The sequence below is a fragment of the Anomaloglossus baeobatrachus genome, unplaced genomic scaffold (assembly GCF_048569485.1).
Source record: "Anomaloglossus baeobatrachus isolate aAnoBae1 unplaced genomic scaffold, aAnoBae1.hap1 Scaffold_139, whole genome shotgun sequence".
Lineage (NCBI taxonomy): Eukaryota > Metazoa > Chordata > Amphibia > Anura > Aromobatidae > Anomaloglossus > Anomaloglossus baeobatrachus.
The window spans coordinates 177,939-184,348 of NW_027441909.1; the positions used below are offsets into that span (position 1 = coordinate 177,939).

The 6,410-nt window shown below is 45.4% G+C and overlaps 1 long non-coding RNA gene across 1 annotated transcript; it reads left to right on the forward strand.

Annotated features, from left to right (window-relative positions):
* The first annotated feature begins 2,482 nt into the window (after nt 1-2,482).
* On the forward strand, nt 2,483-4,024 carry LOC142260609 (uncharacterized). The gene is made up of 3 exons (XR_012728674.1): nt 2,483-2,596; nt 3,578-3,716; nt 3,803-4,024. It is a non-coding gene; the product is annotated as an uncharacterized LOC142260609 (long non-coding RNA).
* The last annotated feature ends 2,386 nt before the right edge of the window (nt 4,025-6,410 follow it).

Below are 6,410 nucleotides of genomic sequence, written 5' to 3' on the forward strand. Positions count from 1 at the left end.
TTTTTTTTTTTACTTAACTGCATGTATGCAAAGCTAAAAATCACTTTTGTAGTTCAGTTTAATTAAAAAAAAAAAAAAATAGTTTTGCTTATACAGGACAATCATTCATCTAGATGTCCTCAAGAGTCAGAAGGGCTTCATCAGAGAAAATAACTTTGCAGGAAGTACAAGTCCAGGGACTGGACGGGAGAGATCACAGACAGAAGAGGGCCCTTGTGCAAGAAGAATATATGGGCCCTTTGCAGCCCAAGAGCTCATAAAAATGCAAAGTTGCACCTGCTTTTGGGGTATAAATGGGCCCCCAGACCTCTTGGGTCCCTGTACGGCCGCACAGGATACACCAATGGTATCTCTGCCCCCGTGTGCAGTGCGCCTTTCTGATGCAGGGACGCGTACACCCGGCTTCAGAGGTTAAGTGATGTGAGGGAACAAAGCTGCGCATGTGCAAGATTTGTACAGGGCTGGCAATGACACCGGCTCTTGTAAATCATGTTATCAAGTCCACAGGGGCCTGATAACACACTATGTGGGCCGACTAGTCAGGGAAACTAACGCCCCCGCCCCTGTGACTAGTTGAAGGGGTAATGTTCATAAGATAAACTGACTTTAGAAATATGACCAGAAGTGTCGGTGACTTCGGATCATGTGTACTGAGCCTAAACCCGGCGTCTGAGTCCGTGACAACAAACACAGGTATGCGTATCACCACTGATGACGCTGGCCATTCAACAGCATGTTAGCCCCCAGGGGCGTGCTAAGAGAGCAGAATGAGCGCAGGAGCTACAGCCCTTGCGACTAGTCCCTGGCCTCATTAGCATATCATAAAGGATCTTTATAAATACTTTTTCTAAAGATCTCTTTATCTATGTTAGTGTATACAGGGACAGTTAGGTATGGATTAGAAATATGGACACTGCGGGGTCATGTGCACTGAGCCGAAATCCAGTGTCGGACGCGATGGCAGCGGAGGGTTGAGTGAGATCATCCTGTGATCCTGCGCATTCATTAGCATGAGAGCACGCCTACAGGGGCCCACAGGGACGTGCTAACATGCTAATGGGGCCGACTAGTCAGGGGAACTAACGCCCAGGGGACTAGTCCCCTCACTCATTAGCATATCAGAAAGGATCTTTAGAAATACTTTTTCTAAAGCTCGCTTTATCTACTGTATGCTAGTGTATACAGGGACGGTTAGGCAGGGATTAGCAATATACACCCAGAACTGCTCATGGTCTTGGATGCATATTGCACCTGGCAGGTTTAGTGAGCAGTAAGTAGAGTTTGAGCTGCAGGTGACATAATGGGGGTTTTTATTTGTGTCACAACAAAATTGAATGGGAGGGTCGTGAGAAATATTACAGAAAACCAGTTTCCTTTTATTTGTCAATATAAGGACTGGAGCTTATTCTCCGCTCCTCCGCCTCCCGGCAGCGCTGACCTCACACTGAAGCGACAGCTGCAGAGACTCGGGGACAGCACTTGACGGAACACGCTATTCTGTATTTGTCACCACCCATTGGCTGATAGCTGATGGCCCCGCCTACATGTATACAGCTATCAGCGCTGTGATTGGCTCCTGCTGTCTCTGCTCATGTCAGGATAGCGTGATGTAGGATCTGGCGGCGCGGTGTTGTCTGGGAAATGTAGTCCTTTACCGTATCTCGGGCTTTGGATTGAGAGGTTTTAAGAACTACAAGTCCTAGAATCCTCTGGGTCTTAATGCGTTACCACTTTGGGTTTTAAGGGATGGAGCGGTAGACAGTAACCAGGTGCAGAACAGAGAAATGAGCGAGGGGACGTGAGTATTAGGGAACTGTCCCTGCAATCACCGGAGAAGCAGCCTGGTGACGATCCAACATAACCTTGTGTAATGTCAGGTTTAGGTTCTTCATAGCCCTGAGCTGGTTTTATTGTATTCTAGTCAAATCTGAGTATAAAGGGGAATTGCTATTTATGCAGTTGTCCAGTATTTCTGACACTATTATTTGCGGTTATTCTTAAAAGACTATCCCAATCTCCAAGATCTTATACCAATATGTTGTAGGTGTAATAATAATAATAATAATAATAATAATAATAATAGCAAATATCTCCAATTAGAAATGCAATATAGTTCTCCTGATATAGCCATGTCACTTACCTCATTTGCAGGGCATTGCAGCTTAGGTATCCATGGTTACGAAGACTCATATAGTGATAGTAAGTTGCAAGTGGTCATAACTATGGATACCTAAGCTGCAATGCCCTGCACATGAGGTAAGAGACATAGATAATCAGGAGAACTATACTACATTTCTAATTGGAGGTATTTGCTAATATTGTTATTATTACATCTACTACATATTAGGGCAGGATCTTGGAGATGGGAATACCCCTTTAATGGTAATAATTAAAATTAAACTTAGAAAGTCATTTTGCAATTTTTTTTTCCCCCAGGTGTCTGCGCAGAAGGGGGGGTCCTTACAAGAGCCATCCAGCCACAGACCTCACCCGCTGGCGCCTGTCCTGTACGGAGGGCAGACAGTGTTGGCGCTATGTGGAGGGAGACGACCGTCCACAATCCGCCCTGGAGGTGCACTCGCTGGGGCTGGACACGGTACCTAACACTTATTCACATGCAGCCTGTATTATTTTTCTAAGGAGTTTAGATAAGAAAAGATCCAGTATTGAAAACCTTATAAATAATGATACTTTTGTATAAGAAAGTGAAACACTCCCTTTAACTGCAGGAGAGCAGCACTAGGGGTTCTCCACATTTGAGGACACGTTTTTAATTTTATTTTTTGTGTACTTACATTTAGGACTAAAAATCATTTTTGCAATTGGAGTACATAATAAATCTGCATGATTTCTCTTTTTACCCGGAACCTTAAACTTTGTTGTGGTTTGTGGTCATAAATCATTAAAATATAAGCAAAAAAGTGGACATATATTAGAAAAAAAATCATACATAAAAAATCACCAGATTTCAATATCAAAGGGAAGTCTTCCTAAAGTCTATGATGCCTAATGCAGACACAATGGAGCAAATATAGAAAGGCAAAATTGCATGAAATTAGGTTTTTCAGTGCTACGCGCAGAAAATCGCAGAAAATTAAAAAAATAAATCTCAAGGAATTTACCTTTCAAATTGTTCAATATATAGTATGATGTAAAACAAAAACTGTGCCCAGCCTTCATCCAATAACATAACCTTTGCATTGCTGGCTTAAAAATGAGTTAATAGCAATGTGTGACGCCGCAGGAGCGACGAACAACCAGCGGCATGCACCACCAACAATATTATGAAAACAAGCGATGTGTCAACGATCAACGATTTTTGACGTTTTTGCGATCGTTGATTGTTGCTCCTTGGTGTCACACGCTGCGATGTCGCTATCGGCGCCGGCTGTGCGTCACTAAAGACATGACCGCGACGATATATCGGTAGCGATGTCGCAGCATGTAAAGCACCCTTAATGCTGTATTCACACATCCGTTATCCCTCGGACAGTGCACTGACCCGTAGCGTTTTATTGATCCATATACGTCGGTATAAGCTGACCATCAATAACGCGGCTTTTACTTTCTCGTGCAGAGTGAATTTTTAAAAGACTTACCCAAGGCGAATACGGCCCAGGATGGAGCAGAAAATGGACTAACATTTTATTCTGCCTTACAAGCGGAGGATGGCCATTGGGCTGGGGATTATGGCGGCCCACTGTTCTTGATGCCAGGTGAGACTTGTCAGTGATACATGACCACCATCACTACATCTGACTCTCGTCTACTTTACTTGCTGTAAATCTGTGATACTCTTTAGGTCTGCTGATTGTATGCCACGTGACACAGACGCCCCTCCCTGACGCTACCAAGAAGGAGATGGTGCGGTACCTGCGATCTGTGCAGCTGCCTGATGGCGGATGGGGCCTGTGAGTATATGACTGACTGCACATACATAAGAGTGTGTGGACGTGCTGCGCACATTCAAGTCTTTGTACTCAGGATATGGCTGTGTAGCACCCAGGGATATGGGGTACTTGGTTCCGGGCGATGTCTCTCTTGGGGGATGTCACTGTGGTGGCTGTTGCCCGCTTCCGTGCCCTTTTTGTAATGGGGATATATTTACAAGGGATTAAATTAGTGTTCACACGTGACCCCACTTGCGGTGTTGTGGCTATATGGATGGAGCCGCCGCTGCAGAATGTCACTACTGGGGCTGGTGTTATTTGCAGCTTGGATAGTAGACCCTCCGCAAGCAGGATCGGGCCCCAGAGGATGGGTGATGTGATAGGTGTTAGAAAAAGGGAGTCCACACTAAGGTTTAGTGCAACTGGTTTTTGTCCTTTGACAATACAGACAATCTGTGGTGGCCCTTGACAAAGGACACGAAACGCACGTCGGGCCTAGACCGTGGACATTTTTTGATTGCGGCATTCTGTGCCTTGTATGTACTGATGCACCCTGCATATTATATTAGTGTTACTTTTACCTTTGATCCTTTGAGATATTGACTTATATATGGGTCTGATAGATCCTCGCAGGAACTCATGGTTGATATTTTATATATGGTAGCATTCTGATTTTTGAACATAGCCAGAGTGGGGGTATATCCGATAACGTTACCCGCTTGGGATGTATATTGTGTCCCCCTCTGACTGTTTTCAATTCATATACTGATGTCCCGATACCCACCCCTGTGGAGTTTTCCATCTCTTCTTGTAATTGTCTCCCATGCCCCACTGTGACCCAAAGTTTGTGTCACAGATTTGGTGTATACCATTTTTTTAATAGTTTGTATTTTGTACATCCTTAATAAAATTGTGTTTGACAATATTTACTCTTTCATGTGTTTTTGGACACATAGTTTTTTGGTTTCACTCACGGCAGGTTGGTAATAACTGGTTGCCCGAGGCCGGCTGGTTTCGCCTCCCTTCGTTCCAGTGCCAGTTTGGTGATTTGGTACCTTCTTCCCCTGCACCTGTCTCTGGTAAATGGGTCCCCGTGGCGTAGAGGAACTGGGGGGTTCCCGTTCGGTGGTTTGTCCATTTCTGTCCGCCTGACGGTAGCATGAACCCTGTGGGGATGTAGTCTCTGGTCCTGTCTCCGGCTCTCCCTTTGCTACTGAGTCTTTGGATTCATTGCATCATTTGTCCAACTCTTGAACCAACATTCCGCAGGAATAACACCTAATGATTGCAGAAACCACAGAAAAACACTTGGGATGGTGCATAACCTCAGTAAAATTCTTTTATTTTATTCATTTCCAAATATAAAAAATCCATTTACAAAAATGCACATATGTATATAACTGGGTCCAATTCCTAATCACACTGGACTAGCTCCAATACCGCTCTAATAGGTTGCAGACAGCTGCATAGACTAATAATGGCTTATAGTAAGCCTCCACTAAAATCCTGATATATTTCCTTTATATCCGGTAATCTCTCCCTTATAACGGGCTCCCTGTGAGTGCATCACCCAGAGCCTGCAGCAGCGCTATGCGTCTGGGGATTCCAGGCAAGATCCGGTCACTCTGAATAACAATAATAGTAATAAAGTGGAGCGCAGCTGAAACTAACCTGTATGGAGTTACTGGCGGTTGTGCCGTCCTTGGTCCCTGAGTCTTTGGATTCGTAGGGTTAGCCAGGTCCTTCATGGTCCCCTCGCTGTGCAGGTGTTAACAGGCCAGCTTCGAGCTCTTTCCTGTCCTAGGGTCCTGTACCCCGTCAGTGCGTAGTTCCTGGGAGTACTCCACCGTACTCCATCGGCAACCACCTCTTCTGGGTACCAGGTCACCGTTAATCCGCGTCAGACCGTCACTTCACTTCCACCTTCACACACCACAGTGACCCGACTACAAACTCTCTCTGAGTGCACTGTCTCACTGCAGTTTCTCTTCTGACTACTGTCTTCCTGTCTGCTCTGTCCTCAGTCTGCCCCTCCCACCTGGTCAACTAGTGGACTGGCGTGGCTCCACCTATAGGCGGCCATCCGTTGACAAATAACACTCAGATCAAAAATACAGACTTCTGGATGAGCTCTGTGTGTATGATTGCACGTGAAATACCCTATAGCGGGCTTTACACACTACGATATCGTTAATGAATTATCGTCGGGGTCACAGTGTTTGTGACGCACATCCGGCGTCATTAACGAGATCTTAGCGTGTAACACTTATGTGCGACCTAAAACGATTGCAAAAGCGGCAAAAATCGTTTGCTGCGGAGAGGTCGTCCTAAAACAAAAAATCATTTACCTCTCATTAGCGATGTTGGTCCTCGTTCCTGCGGCAGCACACATCGCTGTGTGTGACACCGCAGGAGCGAGGAACATCTCCTTACCTGCCTCCACCAGCAATGCAGAAGGAAGGAGGTGGGCAGGATGTTTACGTCCCGCTCATCTCCGCCCCTCCGCTTCTATTGGATGCC